The 16,869-nt window shown below is 35.1% G+C and overlaps 1 long non-coding RNA gene across 2 annotated transcripts; it reads left to right on the top strand.

Annotated features, from left to right (window-relative positions):
- The first annotated feature begins 10,196 nt into the window (after positions 1 to 10,196).
- LOC109136235 (uncharacterized) lies at positions 10,197 to 14,267 on the top strand. 2 transcript variants are annotated; one of them, XR_007275515.2, is made up of 3 exons: positions 10,197 to 12,315; positions 13,100 to 13,167; positions 13,966 to 14,267. It is a non-coding gene; the product is annotated as an uncharacterized LOC109136235 (long non-coding RNA). The 2 variants fall into 2 exon arrangements; XR_002041122.3 differs by having other exon boundaries at positions 10,210 to 11,119.
- Positions 14,268 to 16,869: the final 2,602 nt, after the last annotated feature.

The raw sequence follows: 16,869 nt of genomic DNA, 5'->3' as shown, positions 1-16,869 counted from the left end.
TCTTATCCCCAAGAGAATGTCCTACCACTGTAAGTGATTTCAAGCCCATTTCATGTTATAATGTACTCTATAAATGCTTTTCCAAGCTCATGTGTAGCAGATTGAGATGTGTTCTACCTAATGTTATTGCTGAGAATCAGGGAGGATTTGTGCATGGAAGATATATTGTTCATAATATTATGGTGGTCCAGGACATGGTTAAGCAATATGGTAGAAAATATCCTAAGCCTAGTTGCTTAATTAAGCATGATCTCCAAAAAGCTTATGACATAGTTGATTGTAGTTTTCTACAAGAAATGCTCACTCACTTAGGTTTTCCCCTTCATTTTGTTGAGATGATAATGGAGTGTGTCACTACACCAAAATTCTCATTGATGATTAATGGTGCTATGAAAGGCTACTTCAGATCAACAAGAGAATTGAGGTAAGGAGACCCTATGTCTCCCTTGCTTTTTGTAATCAGTATGGAGTACTTGTCTAGAGTACTGAGGATGATGAGTACTATGGAACAGTTTCACTTTCATCCTAAATGTCAAGCTCTCAAGTTGACTCACCTATGTTTTGCAGATGATATGATTCTATGCAATAAGGGGGAATTCTCATATGTGTACTTGATTTTACAAGCTTTCAAGCTTTTATCTGATTCATCAAGACTAAAAGCAAATGTGAGTAAGTAAGATATCTAATGTCGTGCTATGAATAAAGATGAGATACAAAGAATTGTTAATGTATCAGGTTTGCAAAGGAGTCAGTTACCTTTTAAATATTTAGGAGTTCCTTTATGTTCTAAAAGGATCTGTAATGATCAATGTGAGATTCTCATTGAGAAAATGGCTGCAAAAATCAAGGTGTGGAGTTCAAGACACTTGTCTTATACAGCTAGGATCCAACTGATTAATTCAGTTCTCATGAGCTTACATGTTTATTGGGCACATGTCTATGTGCTTCCAAAACAAGTTTTACAAGGGGTTGAAAGAATGTGTAGAGCATTCCTTTGGTCTGAAAATGTGTATACAGCTAAATGAGGAAATATAGCTTGGGAGAAACTGTGTTGTAGCAAAACTCGTGGTGGCCTGGGGTTTAGGAATGTGCAAATATGGAATGTGGCTAGTATGGGCAAGTATGTGTGGGCTTTGGCAACAAATAAAGAAAATTTGTCGGTGAAGTGGATAAAAGCAGTGTACTTGATTAATGTGGATTGGTGGACTTATACTCCAAGGACTAATGGCAACTGGTATTAGAGGAAAATCTGTGAAACTACGCAACTATTATAACAACACTTTAGTAGGGTAGAGTTTTATGCTATGAATACATACTCTACTAAACAAGTATACCATAAGATGATTGGATCTATGGAACAGGAGCATGTGCATTGGGATCATATGGTGTGGAATAGACTATAAGCACAATAAAACACAGATTCATCACTTGGCTAGCAGTCGAGGCAAAGCTTCACACCAAAGCAAAACTGGCTCATTTTGGTTTTGCCGCTTCAGATGCTTGCAACATATGTGAGAATGATGCAGAAACACATGAACACTTGTTTTTTAAGTGTGATTTTAGTAAGAGATTGTTGGGTGTTGTTAAAGAGTGGCTGGCGATCACAAGAGTCACTAGTGAGTTGGCTTGTCTGCAACAATGGATTCAACAAAGAAGGAAGACTCACTGTATGGTATGCTAATATAGCTGCTGCTATTTATTTCACCTGGCAAAGTAGGAATCATGTTGTCCCTAGTGTTAGTCATGTGGTTAGGCAGTTGAAGCAGACTGTTAGGCAAAGAATAGTGGCAGTTATGCCACAGAAGGTGTCTAGAGTTGATCTGAAGTGGTTTGTAAGTTTGTAATGGATTAGTCTGTGTTGCTCTTCTTGGCTTTGGGGTTCAACCTAGTTGGTTCGCATTGTCATGAAGTAGCTTGGTTGTAACTTCGTTTTTTGCAATTAATCTTTATCTTACTTAGGAAAAAAAAGACAAGTTAATATGATCTAAGGAAAGATTAAGGCAACCCAAGATCATCAGAAAAGCTACGCTCATCTGAAGCGTAGGGAAGAAGAATATGAAGTGGGAGAAAACGTGCTTTTGAAAGTTTCATCAATGAAGAATCTGATAAGGTTTGGAAAGAAAGGGATGCTCAACACGAAGTGTATAGGCCAATATGAGATATTGGATAGAGTTGGAAAGGTGGCCTATAGACTATCCCTAACCACTGAATTAAGCCGTGTTCATAATCTGTTCCATATATCTCAGTTGAGACGGTATATCCTATTTAAATTGCATGTGTTGTAACCTGAAACAGTTCAAATTTATGAGAACTTGTCTTATGAAGAAAGACCTATTAAGATTTTAGACGGTAAGGTTAGAAGTACCCAGAATAAGGATGTTAAAATTGTTAAGGTGTTATGTTCTAATAAGAAGTATGAAGAAGCGACATGGGAAGCAAAGGCTGAGATGCGAAAGAAATATCCAGAGTTGTTTGCAAAGGTTAGTAGTAGAGTTACAGGGGAGTAACTCCTTTTAAGAGGGGTATAATGTGATAAAGTTTCGCGCATTGACTTAGAACCCTATTTTTTGACGTATTTTATGAGTTATTATGTGAACAACTTATTTTCATAGAACGTTTGTGGTTTATGTGAATTACATGCTTTATTTTTACTTCCTTGCTTTAAGTTTCGAGGACGAAATTTCCTGTGGGGGGGGGGGTCTGCAATACTTCGTATTTTTAGTAAGTTAAGAATTATAATTTTTAAAAGGGTTTTATTTATTAAAAAGGTTTATTATTAATTATAAAGGTTTTAAATAGGCTTTTATAATATATTATGCGATTTTCAAATAGATTATAGCCCAAATTAAATATTGGATCTAAGTTCACAAATTATAATCCAAGTAGTTAGCATAGTAAAATTAAAGATTTTTTTAAATGGAAAAAAAATATTTTTAAAAAAAGGATTTACAAAAAAAAAAAAATCAAAACCGTTGACGCATCACAAAACTCACGAACTAGTGAGTTGTATCGTTACTTCTCACTTATCTTTTAGTTAATATCTTTTGCTAAATAATTAATGTAAACATTTAGATTATTTATCTTAGGGAATATTCCTCAATTATAGTTAGATGATCATGAAAGAAATAGTGTATCTTAACTCAAATTATTTATCTTTTCTCAAAAATCCATCTTTTAGTTCCGAGACCTAGTACGACTCTACTTGTCAAACTAGTATAAATAGGGGCCTCCACCCATCATATTCTTAACACCAAATTTGAGAAATAAATCTCTTTTCTTAAGTTTAAAGTCTCTCTTCTCTTTACCCTTTCTCTTCCTCCCTAGTAGTTATTAATTTTCAAGGTGCGTGTATATTTAGATCTTTAAATATTATTTTGCATACATAATATCACGTTTCTAGGGTTGTTATTTTGAATTTGAAATCACGTTTTCGTGAGTGTTATATAATCTTGTTTACGACGTCTTAGATTAATGGTTGATATTATACAGTCAAGCTCAATATTTATTTATATATATATATATATATTATATATATAATATATATATATATATATATATTATATATATATTATATATATATATATATATATATATATATATATATATAGTGGGTGATGTTTGTCTTACTCGCATGTTAAGCTGCATCCATTATCATTGTTATAGTATTAATTGATCACCGTGCTTAACGTGGACTTACTTTATGAACTTACCACCAACATGTTATTAGTTTATAGTAGTTTTCAATCTGGAAACTCTCAATTAATCGCTAACTAAACAATATGAGTATGTTGTTAGATCTTGTTATTAGAGTAAAGTTCATTAAATTGTGCATTCTTTGAAATCTAGCTAGCGGCATATTCGAATTATGATATACGACTTTCAAGTTTTGTCATGCTACTTTAATCTACAACATGCAAATTTTTCCATACTATAGTAGTCATATATTATATTAGTAGGGAGATTGTTACGAGATATCACAACAACATGGTTTTGATTTTATTATATTAACTTGGTCATATAATCGTTGCTTTTAATGCTAATACTACTTCTAAGAATTTTTATGAATACGTTATTTATATTATGCCTCTATATGGTAAGTTTATATGATCTTTTATGATCACAATTATAAAGAGGCAACGACTTGTTATTTATTAGCAAGAACAATAGCTATGATATGTTACCCATGTACTTTTTGTATAAATTATGTGGACAAGGTAGTTCTCTCGTAATAGACTCATTAAATAATACTAAACTTGGGAGGTGTCCACACTTTAGAAAAGGTACCTAGGCAAGGAGAAGGAGTTTTTATTAAAGTTATAGAATACTATACTTCCTCCGTATCAAATTAATTGCAACAATTTCCAAATATGGTTGTTTCAAATTAATTGCAACAATTTCTTTCTTTTCATTTTTGGTATGATTTTTACCCCTAAAATTACCAAAATGTCTTTATTAAAAAACTAAAACATATATTATACTATCCAAATCAAATTAATTACACACATAATCACAATTAATCAACCTAAATATAACCCCCCCTCCCTTCACTACCACCTTCACTCTACTACCCACCATCATCTATCTCTCCTCATGCTCCATCTCCATCCTTCTATCGTCTCTCTCCTCCACCACTACCACCACCATCATCATCACCTTCGACCTTCGATCTCCTCCATCACCACCACCATCATTACCTTCGACCTTCGATCTCCTCCATCACCACCTTCGATCTCATGACCAGCCGACATCACCAATTTCGCCGGCGTCCACCACCAGGATCATACTCACCTTCGACCTTCGATCTCCTCCACCCACCACCACCATCATCACCTTCGATATCATCAGTAGCCGAAATCCATCCAAAACCTCGACTACCAGCCCAAATCAACCACGATTAGCCGAAATCCACCGAAAACCTCCACCACCACCCGAATTGTTGCAGATCTCTTTCTGAATTTCTCCTCTTCGATTTGTTTCTCTCGTTTCGGTGGTGTTGTGGAGGTGGAATGGGTTTTGACGGTGGGTGGTGGTGGGGGTAGTAGGAAGGTGGTTTTGGGCTTCGAATTTCGGGTGTGTGTTTTGATCTGGGAAGCAGGAAGGTGTTTTGATGTTGCTGGTGTTTCGGTGGTTGTGGTGGCGTTTTGGTGGTGCTAGTGATACTAGTGGTGCTTCGGCAATGGTGGTGGCAGTAAGTAGTGGTACTGGTGGTTCCCCGGCGGTAGTGGCGACAGTAGGTACTGGTAGTGGCAACATTAGGTGGTGCTTGGTCCCCACCTCCTCTCTCCAATTAAACTTAATTACATAACCTGACCTTTTTCTAATCTCACCGTAAGAAATTTTGCCTAGGAGTCCGTGTCGAAGGATTTGTTGTAATTAATTTGATATGGAGGAAGTAGTTTATATTATACAAGTATGACAAGTATCCAAGGAAGGTTTATAGATATATTTCCAATGTTAAATAAAGCACTTAAATTTCCGCATATACATGCAGTCAGTATTTTACTGACACAAATTTTGTTTGTTTTATGGCTTTGTATTTTTTTTTTTTGTATCAATAAAGTTTAGTTAGTAGTAGTATCTATTAGCCTTTAACGTTATCATGTGGCGGTAATACTCTCAAGTTTCTCACGGATTTATATATTAAAATATATTCTTTAGACAGAGAGAAATTTGGGGACACCTTCATCACTTGAAAGAGGACACTTCTTGGTATAATAAATACCAGTATTTTGCAAGCTAAAAAGTATAGCATTACGGAGCTGAGGCCTAGCACTGCAGGATAAATTCGTAGTGCTCCAAACTCTTATTCTTGGTATAATCAAATTACATTGTGCTTTTGATATCTTCTTGGAACAAATTGGCACCTTAAGTATTTGAAGGGCAACTTGCTTCTCATAAGGCCATATGCATCTTCAATTCTCTTTATTTCACCTTCTGACATCCCACATGAATACCATTACCATTACCATTACCATTACGGCAACCACAGAAACTTTCACACCAACATGCGGTTTACGGCAAGGAGATCCTCTTTCTCCATACCTTTTTTTGTTTTGTATGGATATTCTTTCGCGCATGACCAGCTTGGCTACTGATATCAAACGTTTTACTGGTATTCGGGTGGGGAAGCGAGGTCCAACAATTTCACATCTGTTTTTCGCGGATGACTCCATGTTCTTCTTTAAAGCTTCACAGGATTCTTGTAGAGCGATTCAGACAGTGATCTCTAGATTCTGTGCTATATCAGGTCAAGTCCTGAACTTACAGAAATCTTGGGTCAAATTCAGCCCGAATACTCCGAGGGAGTGTCAGCAAGCTTACAAAGACATCTTGCGAATGGAATCAAAGACTTCCCTGGGTACTTATCTAGGCATCCCGATTGATATCCAAACTACAAAGATTCAACACTTCACCCCTCTTTTGGATAAGATAACTCAGCGAATTACCAGCTGGAATCATACAACTTTATCGCAACCAACAAAGATGGTTGTTATCAATTCCATCCTCATAGGGGCTATCATGAACCACCTTGCCGTCTTCAAGATTCCGACAACTATTGCAAACAAAATTGACAGTATTTTAGCTTCATTTTTCTGGAAGGATGCAAGAGGGAAAGGTATTCACTAGAAGAAGCGCAATCTTCTACATTGTAACAAAAGTCGAGGAGGGCTATGCCTTCGTAATGTAGGTGTTTTTAATAAGGCTCTGCTCATGAAGAAAGCGTGGCGTATAAAAAACAACCCACATCTACTACTTGCCAAAGTCTACAGCAAAGATAGATTTTCAGGTTGTTCTCCCATGCGGCGATCTCAGCAGGACTCTTGGGGGCGCAAAGGCATTTTATGGGCGGACAAAAGTCTCCACACCCACCTGCAATGGAAAGTGGGGGACGGGCGAAATATTAGTGTTTCTAACCAATTGTGGATGAACGGATCACAGCCTTTTTTTCGCGATGCCACTACGCTATCTGAAGCCCGGCGTTTAAGAGTCGCACATCTCATTCTACCACATCAACAAGGCTGGGATTCTCGCACGATTAACCGTTTTTTTGAAGGCCCTACAGCACGGCAAATAAAAGGTATTGAGCTCCCTAATGACACGCATCAAGGGGATGAAGAATTTTGGCCCTATACTAAGTCAGGCTCTTACTCTACCAAATCGGGGTATGCCCTGTTACTCCAACAGCAAATTGATACTTGTAGCATGACATCCTCTTCAGATAATACGTTTTTTCGTATTTTATGGGGATTGCGTATCATGCCAAAATGGATGCTTCTTCTATGGAAGTTGTGGCATAATGCTCTAGCCACTTATAGTAACCTGTATCATCGTGATATTGGTACGTCTACCGAATGTCCAATCTGTTTAGCGGATTTTGAGGACAACCAACATTTGTTTCGACAGTGCCCGCTTGCTTGTGAGGTTTGGGAACGGTGTCACCTGCATTTTTTGGTGAATACAACAACCGAATTATCTTTCAGAGAATGGCTCACTTATTGGACAACACGGTTTAATAACGAGGATAACGCCAATTCTAGGCTACCAAAATTCGTGGGTGGCCTCTGGTCTATTTGGATTTTACGAAATAAGCAAGTGTTCCGCAATTGTCGTCCTACCTCACGATCGATTGGCAGACAACTTCAAACAACAAAAGGCCAACATGACATTTTCGTGGCTCCGCGCTTCGATCCAACTAGGAACCCAAGAGACCCCAGCACTCCACCAGGTTTTCAATGTGCCAGTCTTGGCCAACAAGTGCACCAAGACAATCCCATCATTATGCAGGTAGATGGATCATGGGACAAGGGCGCGAAAGTAGGTGGAGCTGCTTGGAGCTGTAATTCTGATTCAGCATCTGGTCACGCTCAACATGGTATTTTTTGTTATGCAAACTCTACACTACATACTGCAGCTATGGCATGTCTCAATGGTCTAAAATGGGCAAAGAGTGCACATCACCAGCATGTTCGAATACTCTCGAACTCCGCCTTACTGGTCCAACATCTTAGCAAGAGAGTCGGAACTGATATTTCCATCAAATGGACACTCGATCACATTAGGAAGCTGGGTAAGCAATTCACTACGTGCCAGGTGATTAAAGTTTCACGAGATCAGGTTTCAGATGCGCATCTACTAGCAAATTGGTGTAGGAAGCATCGTCTCAACAGTGCTTCAGTCAGCTATTAGTTTTTCTTTTTTTTTTTAGTCCTTGTTGTTTTCGTTTTTCTTCATTTATATTTTCCTTGTAATGTTTATCTGATGTCAAAAAAAAAAAAAAAAAAAAAAAAAGACATCCCACATGAATACACTGCTAACTTACGCACGTTAACATTAAGCTGAGGCAAATTCACCTTTACAACACATTATTAAGTCGTCTGCAAAAAACATATGTGAGTAAGTTGTACTTCTTTACATCTTGGATGATAGTAAAATTGCTCCAATATGCTCATTTTGTGTAGTATCTTGGAGAGATACTCCATACACACCACAAATAACATGGGAGACATAGGGTCCCCTTGTCTTGAGCCTCTAGACGATTTAAAATACCTAGTCATACTTCCATTTAGCAGCAAGGAGAACATATGAGTGAAGACATAAGTCATTACCAGTTTAAGTGATCATGAAATCCCAATAGGATGAGCATTTGTTCTAAAAATTGCTAGTTAACAGTATCATAGGGTTTCTGTAAATCTATCTTCATAAGGCATCCTGGACCCACTTTCTTCCTTTCGTACATCTTGACCATATCATGAATAACCAGGATGTTATGGACAATGAAACCCCCAGGAACAAAACCTTCTTAATTTTCTATATTATATCAGGTAGTATTTATCTAAGTCTGCCACATAGCACCTTTGTAACACAAGTATAAAGTGTATTACAACAAGATATAGGTATGTATTCGATCAGTGACATTATGAGGACATCTGGTCTTAGTAATTAAAGTAATTAATTGAAATATTATTCAATTCCTTTAACAACTTCCCACTTTGCAAGGTTTCTAACACAACAACTACTACATCATCACCTATAACACTCCAAACATCTTTATAGAAGAAAGATCCAAAGCCATTTGGTCCAAGAGCTTTGCTCCCTGGAATAGAACATAAGGCTTTTTTTTATTTCTTCAACAGTATTAGGGGTATTCAAAATGGCAAGATGTTCATCACTTACTATGGGACCTGATTGAAGAATTTGTGATGTAACATGAGGTCACTGCATCAAAACTTCCATGCAACTTCTTGTAATAAGACAGGAATGCTTCTGAGATAGCATTAGAAGTGTCATGCCACACACCATGTTCATCATTAATACAATGTACCTGATTTTGCAGCTTCTTGACTATTATGCTTTGAAAAAAGAGCTTGATATTTTCATCACCATCTCTTAGCCAATCTATTTTAGCCGTTTGACTCAAGAAAGAAAGATAGTCAGCATGCTTGTATTTATATGCACTACTTCTAGCTCTGCTTCTGCTAACAATCTATCACCAGAATGTAAATGCAGTTGTTTCTAAGTATCAAACATTTGTTGTTGATTGATCTCTGCTGCTTGTAAATTTGAAAGTCAAGATTTCTTCAAGTCTTTCAATGCAAGCTTAACCACCTTTAACTTTTGTAAAACTCAAACATCTTAGAGCCTTGAATTGTAGTAGACCATGCCTGACCCACAATGTTCAAGAATTGAGCAGCTCCCTAGCTTCGACATAGTAAAACACCTAAAAGGTTTTTCTTACCACCACCCACATTAGGAAATACAATCAGCAATGCTGGTGAGTGATCAAACTCACCCTCGCACTGAAAATTCACTTCTATTGATTCAAACATCTCCTGCCAAGCTTGATTAACAAGCATCCTGTTAACCTTTGAGAAGACTCTAGCTACACCATATTGTTTATTATTCCAAGTGAAAAAGTTACTTGAGCTCTTAATGTCAGTAACATCACACCCGATACTTCGAAAAATCTCTTTACAATTATTTTAGAATGATGGAAGTATTTCGAGATCTTGATTTTGACCAACCCGATTCATTGAGGTTTGTGTGTAATGGAGTCGACATTGTATTTCCAACTCATTTTCGTCTACATTTTAAAAAGTATGTTCCTAAGATATAATGAACATAAATTCATTATTAAAGTATGAATTTCAGTATGTATGTGTTGGAGATAACCTAACTAGTTAGTATTAGTTAACAAGAGTTGCCTTAGTTTGTTATTAGTTTGGTTTAGTTTGTTAGATTATACTAATATGATAATTAGTATAAACAGGAGGTACTTGTAATACTTCTTTACTTTTTCATCAAATAGTAAAATGTAGTTCCTTATTCTCTCCCTCCTCTATCTTCCTCTCTACTGTCTTCTTCAACCTTAAGCACATTAATGGCTTCCTCTTCTCCTCCTCCTCCTGATTATCTTCCTCCATAACACAAATTATAACATGGTAATAGCGGGTCGACTCCTAGCACATTCATTCCTCGTTTTATTTGATTTCAATTTCAGGAATTTTCATCTTATTTATTTGAATTTTCCGCTTGCAATTTCTTGTTCATAATTTCCTCAGTTCTTACTCGAATTCAAATGATTTGGATTTGAATTCACGTATACTCCTTCAGATTTTGTTTAAAATGATTTGGATTGATCGCTCATGATTTCTTGAATTTTCCCCAAAATCTAGTATTTCTCAAATTTCAAGCGAATTGTTGTGGGGATTAGATTAGTGTTTTCCAGTATATTTCATCTACGTTTCTTGAATACTTAGCAATTTCATGAGTTTGCGATTTTTGGGTATCTAGGTTGAAGGTTTTATTGGTTGTTGAAGGAAAAAAAAATCTGGGTTTGATTGGTGTTGCACGCAAGCTATTCGATAAAATGTAAGAGAGAAATATTGTTGCTTGGAATGCCAGAATTCTGGGTGTTTGACATTCGTGCATTTCGTTTACATACCGGGTTGCTCATCGTTGAAGTTGATTCATCAAATTCTTGGGTTGGTTCCTCTGTTCTTGGTAATAAGCAATTCGGTGTTAGAAATTTTCTTGGCTCGTGATTGTTCCTGTTTTGAGTTCGGATTTCTCTGATTCTCTGAGTTTGTCTTGCTGGGTATGAATCTTGCCAATCGTAATTGTAAGTCTTTATTATTTCATTTAGAGTTTGGAGAGGCATTCTTGAATGTGAAATTTGTGTTGTAGTGCTGTTAATTGCCATTTATTGTTGTTAGAAACTTGGAAATTGGTTATGTTCTACGTTTGATGAACAATGGTGTTTGCCTACTAGGTGATCCGATGAAATTTTTTGTATAATTTTCGATTTCATTCTCTGTTTGATTTACACGTTGAATATTGGAAGTTTCTTGGAGTTTGTGTTGTAGTTTGGATGTTGTATGACCTGAAGTTTCAATGTCTATTGTGCTAGAGATTCAATAATAGCAGTGGTGTTGTTAGAAAATTTAACTGATTTGATGCGAAATTAGTGTTTGGTGGTAGCAGTTAACAACAATTCAATTCATTCTTTCCTTCTTCTAAAACACATTTCTATTCTATAATTCTTCTACTTGCTTCTCACCACAAATTTCCTACTGTTTTTCTTGAAATCAAGTTGTGATATCGTCTAGTATTCTTAGATTTTTGTTTTGCGCCCATAGAGTGAGGCATTTCTCATGATCCATTGTGATCATTTTCTTAGACCCAAAGTGGTCCTTTGTTCAAGACCCATATGTAACACCCCACAATTTTTGTACCTATTTATATGCTTATTATTTGTATATTAAATATCTTATGAAAGTAAATTAAATTATTTCTTTTATGAAAATATTAATTTTTCTCACTTTGGCTTTAGTTCAAGAGTGGTCAACTAAGTTTTATATTTCTAAAAGGGGTTATCATATAAGTATACACCTCTAAGTTTAGATGGTAAAAGGAAAACAAATAGAAAAGAGAGAAAAAAAAAAGGAAAAAGGAGTTTAAAACCAAAAAAAGAAAAAAGAAAAAGAAAAAAAAAAAAGAACAAAGGCTTTACGGGATTGTAATTCCCAGCCAAAACAAACAAACAAAACAAAGGTTTCTTTCTTTTCATTCACTTCATCTTCTACCCTATTCATTCTTCTCCTATTTCTTGATTCAATACCCTAAATTCACAAACTTTGTTGAACGTTTATCACACATCAATCTTTCTTCCTCTACCTTCAACAATACTTGATTTTGTGGGTATTTCAAAGAGTGAAAATTTGGGTTTCAAATTGGACGTTTTTGGGGGCGAAAATCGGATTAAAAAAAAAGTGATTTTCGGGTCTTTTTCTTGAGTAATTTCATCTCTCTATTCAAGTAAGTTCTAATCCTAAGTTTAATTTTCAGTTTTGTTAAAGGTTCAAAGTTTGGGTATATTGTTAAATTAGGGTTCATGACAAAATCGAATTGGGGGAATTCCTACTATGGGAAATTTGTATAATTGGTTTATATTTCATGTTTAATTCGACTTAGTTAATGAATTTTCGAGTTGGGTTTGTGAAATTATTGTTTCTAAAGTATATTCTAAAATTTGTGATATGTGTGATTGTTGTTAATTGCCTAGTTTAAATTATAAGCCATTATTACAGTTGTTGAGCGGAGAAGGTTGTTGGTGTAATCGTGTTAATTGTTGTTGTGGTTGCAATTGTTGTTGTGTTTTGCTCGCTGCTGTTGTTTGGGAGAATTTTATCATTGATACAGTAACTTTTAGGCCTTGGTTCCTTCATGAAATTTGTAGAGCTCGAAAAGCTAATGAATTTAGACACAATAATTACGTGATTCGGAGTTGTATACTAGAAGTTATGCTTGCTGCAAGTTCATGCTGTTTTGGTAGTCTTGTATGCGGGTAGTATTGTATGCGTGTAAGGGTAGGTAATGGAGGTTAATAACAGTGATAAAATATTCTATAAATTATTAGTGTGGTATTATTGCTTTAACATGTAGAAGTAGTAGTGATCGAATTATGATAGTGGTTTGATAATTGCTTATTAAGTATATTGTTTATATGATGGTATAAGTAGTTTTGTCTTGGATTGAGTTGATTCAACTCTAGGTATATGATAAATGACTTATACTATATATATATATTATTGTATTGTAGATCACGGGTTTATAGAGGAACCCTTTTGACTTGTAATTGAGATTGGTTGATAGTCGTTTGCTAATAAGGTAAGATTTCATACTAAGCTTGTACAGATTATTACAGAAAGTATTTCATATTGATTTGTGATTTATATTGAGTTTGGAATCGTTTTTACGATGTTATTTATGGAGCATTTAAATTGTTTTGACGATGTTTATATCAAAATAATTTATGAGATGATTTAAGATATTATTAAAAGGAGGAAGTTCCTCATGAGACAAGTTTGAGTTTGTTAAAAGGAGGAAGTTCCTCGTGAGACAAGTTTGAGATTATTAAAAGGAGGAAGTTCCTCTATGTTACCAAGTTGAGATTTTGAAAGGAGGAAGTTAGTTCCTCACCCTTACGAGGGTTTATAGAGTTTTATTGTGGGGTTGCCGGTAAGCGGTATTCTCCGAGTTTGGAAGTATGTTGAGTTAACAGTGTCTCAACAATATATTTTAGTAGTTGGGAGTATGTTGATCAATACTCTTGCCATTTGTCTTCCTTCTTGGTACGTTATCAAGTTAGAGGTATGCATACTAGGGACTTTGGTGTTTACCTTATCTAGTGAGCCTAGCTAGCTCATTGGATTTTTATTACTTCCTACTCACAGATTTCAAAGGAGTTATATTTGAAAGTTTTACAAAATGGTTTAGAAAGAAAGTAAAGTGGATTTGAATTATTGAAGATTGTCTATTATATTCAAGTTAGAATGTTGTACAAGTGAAATGATTTTGTGGAATACTATGTATGTATTCCACCTGCACATTGGATAGTTCAAAGTTGTTATTGGTATGAAATCTTGCTCAGCCTTTTGGCTGATATTACATGTCTTCAATGTGCAGGGCTTGATGGTGACTAGCTTATATTGGGGTGAGAGCGTTGATTTCACCTAGATGTAGATTTATTAAAGTTAAGACTTCCGCTGCAATAGTTTAGAATTATGGTTTGTTATAGGAGTGTATTAATTAATTACATTTCCTTTTAGTTGTAATAGTTAATAATTAATTTATGTATTAGTAGTAGTACCTTTCGCCTTGCTGTTATTAAATGTTTAATAACTGCGGCATAACAGCTCTTGAATTGTCCATGCTTTGTACTATAATATGTTTTCTAAATAAAGTGGAAATTCAGGATTGTTACACCATAGTTGGTCAAATTTGCCCATAGAGGCTTTGAATTTTGAGACCTATAGTTGGTCATTTGCCCATAGAGGCTTGTTGTGACCCATAGTGGTCTGTTTTTGTGCCCATTAGAGGCTTTTCTTGGACCCATAGTGGTCATTGTTGAAGATCCATAGAGATCATTTGATAGTCTTATGACTTTAAACTCCAAATTTTGATAGTCTTATGACTTTAACCTCTTGTTTGATCATTGAGATCAAGTTTATTCATTTGTAAATTGTTCACTTTTAGCATCTTATTCTTGCTATTTCTTCATTCCTTTCATTTTACTCTTTCTTTTCCCACACATGTTCCTCTCCTCCCATTTTTTTTGGGGTTCTGTCATCACTTTTTTTTGTTTAGTTTGCGATGGTGTATTGGTGCATTTGCTTTCTTTTCAAACTTGGAATGTTATGCAACCCTTCCAAGTTTAAGGGGGGCATATTCTACATCTCAAATAGGATTTATGGTAACATATTTGATTGGTAGTTGGTTGGGAGGACACGAAGTTGCAGCGTATATTGGATTTCTGTTTTTTAGAAAAGTGTGCATTGTGGTATTCTGGAGTGTACTTTTGTTGGACTGAACAAGTTATGGTGATGAGTTTGGTACATTGAACAAACATATGTGTTGTGGTATGTTATTGTCCGGTGGTATATGGTGGTAATTTGACTATCTAAAACTGAAATTATACTGAGCAAAGTTCAGTACATCATCCTTGCTATGGTTTTGTGCTTTTGGGTATTTGATCATAGTAGAACGACCTGCTTGCACAGCAGCATGTGTAACTCCATTATGTACTCCCTCCGCCACTACAGCAACATGTGATTTGAGCAAAGGAGTTAGTGTATTCATTCTGTACAGCAGCATGTAGAGATTTGATCATAGTGCATCCTTCTGCTCTCCTTTTCAAGTGCAACTTTGTTATGGTTTATATCCTGTTATTGCCAGCTATCCTTCCTACATGAAGATACTCATGAAGATACTCCATGTAATTGTACAGTTGCATCAATGTTCAAATTGAAATGTCTACGACCATTCCAGTTTGAGGGGGATGTTGGAGATAACATAACTAGTTAGTATTAGTTAACAAGAGTTGACTTAGTTTGTTATTAGTTTGGTTTAGTTTGTTAGATTATACTAATATGATAATTAGTATAAATATGAGGTACTTGTAATACTTCTTTACTTTTTCATCAAATAATAAAATGTAGTTCCTTATTCTCTCCCTTTCCTCTATCTTCCTCTCTACTGTCTTCTTCAATCTTAAGCACATTAATGGCTTCCTCTTCTCTTCCTCCTGATTATCTTCCTCCACAAACACAAATTATAACAGTATGATATGAACTTTGAGAACTATGATATAAGTTTTAGAAAGTACGAGTTTCAAAAATTGCGAATTAAATACTATGATTATGTTTTGATTTTTATGTGTGTGGAAAGAAGTTGCGGAAATAGTGATGAACAACATCGTAGAGCATATGCTCTGTGTTATTTGTGGAGTGAAAGCTCATTTTGTATGTGTATAGGGACATATTATGAAAGTCTTGCAAGCATAACATTATGTGGTGGGGAGACGTCCCTTAAAACTCTAGATGAATTGGTGTAGTCCTCTCTCGATTCGTGTTCTCTTTTTTGGTGAAGTCATGAACATCTATCGAAATTATATTTTCTGGAAATGATTTTAATACTTGAGTATATATAAGAATTTTTTTTGTATTGAGCTCTGATCTAAATTTTATATGAGACTTATTAAAAGGTAGTAATTCTTGTATGACTCTTGAACAAAAGATTATGGATGAAACTTGATTTCGCATAAGCTTCTTAAAAACAGCTAGATATTGTATCAGAAGCACTTAATAGGCTTGGCGAGTATTGTATGTATCTTTGGGTATCATGAGATTATTGTTCAACAAAGCTTGTGAGTGAAATAAGTTCATAATCCATAAATAGCTATTATGCGTAATATAATATTATGCTCTACTAGTCTTACATGCACACAATGCGTGCGATAATGTGTGATAACAAATGAAGTAGAAAATAAAATTAATTGGGTAGAAAAATGTATTTAGATTTTATTTTCTCAAAAAACTGATGTTCAGTTTAAATGTCTTACTTTTCCCCCCTTTTTTCATTCAAATGAAATAGTTAGTTATCCTCTTTTTTTCTTTTTTTTTTCCTTTTTCTATTTTTTGGTGTCCCCCATGTGGTGCCTTATATAATAGAGATTCATGATCCAATAACTTTATATAATTACCTTTAAATGTCTTGAATAAGTTTCTAGTTGTTTTTTTTTTTTTTGAAGTGTAATGTATAATCCCATTGTTTATTTTATCTTTTGAATATTATGTACCTGACTATGTTTATAAAAGTTTTAAACTATGCACATAAGCTTTAAACCACCAAAAATGAAATTTTGGAAGGACATGAGTATGTAGTCTGTTTAACTGATTTTCTTCTTGGAGCCTGTCCTAATTGAGCCAGAGTTTATTGCTAGTGAAAAAAATAGATATTTGGAAGCTTGAAATTGGATCAAGATACACAAGTGTTGTTGAAAATTTTGTGTGAGCTTAAATTATGTCAAAG

This window comes from Beta vulgaris, chromosome 1 (genome assembly GCF_026745355.1).
Source record: "Beta vulgaris subsp. vulgaris cultivar EL10 chromosome 1, EL10.2, whole genome shotgun sequence".
NCBI classification, from domain to species: Eukaryota; Viridiplantae; Streptophyta; class Magnoliopsida; order Caryophyllales; family Amaranthaceae; genus Beta; species Beta vulgaris.
Note: the sequence above shows the minus strand (reverse complement) of the source record. Positions and strands in the feature narration are given on the sequence as shown.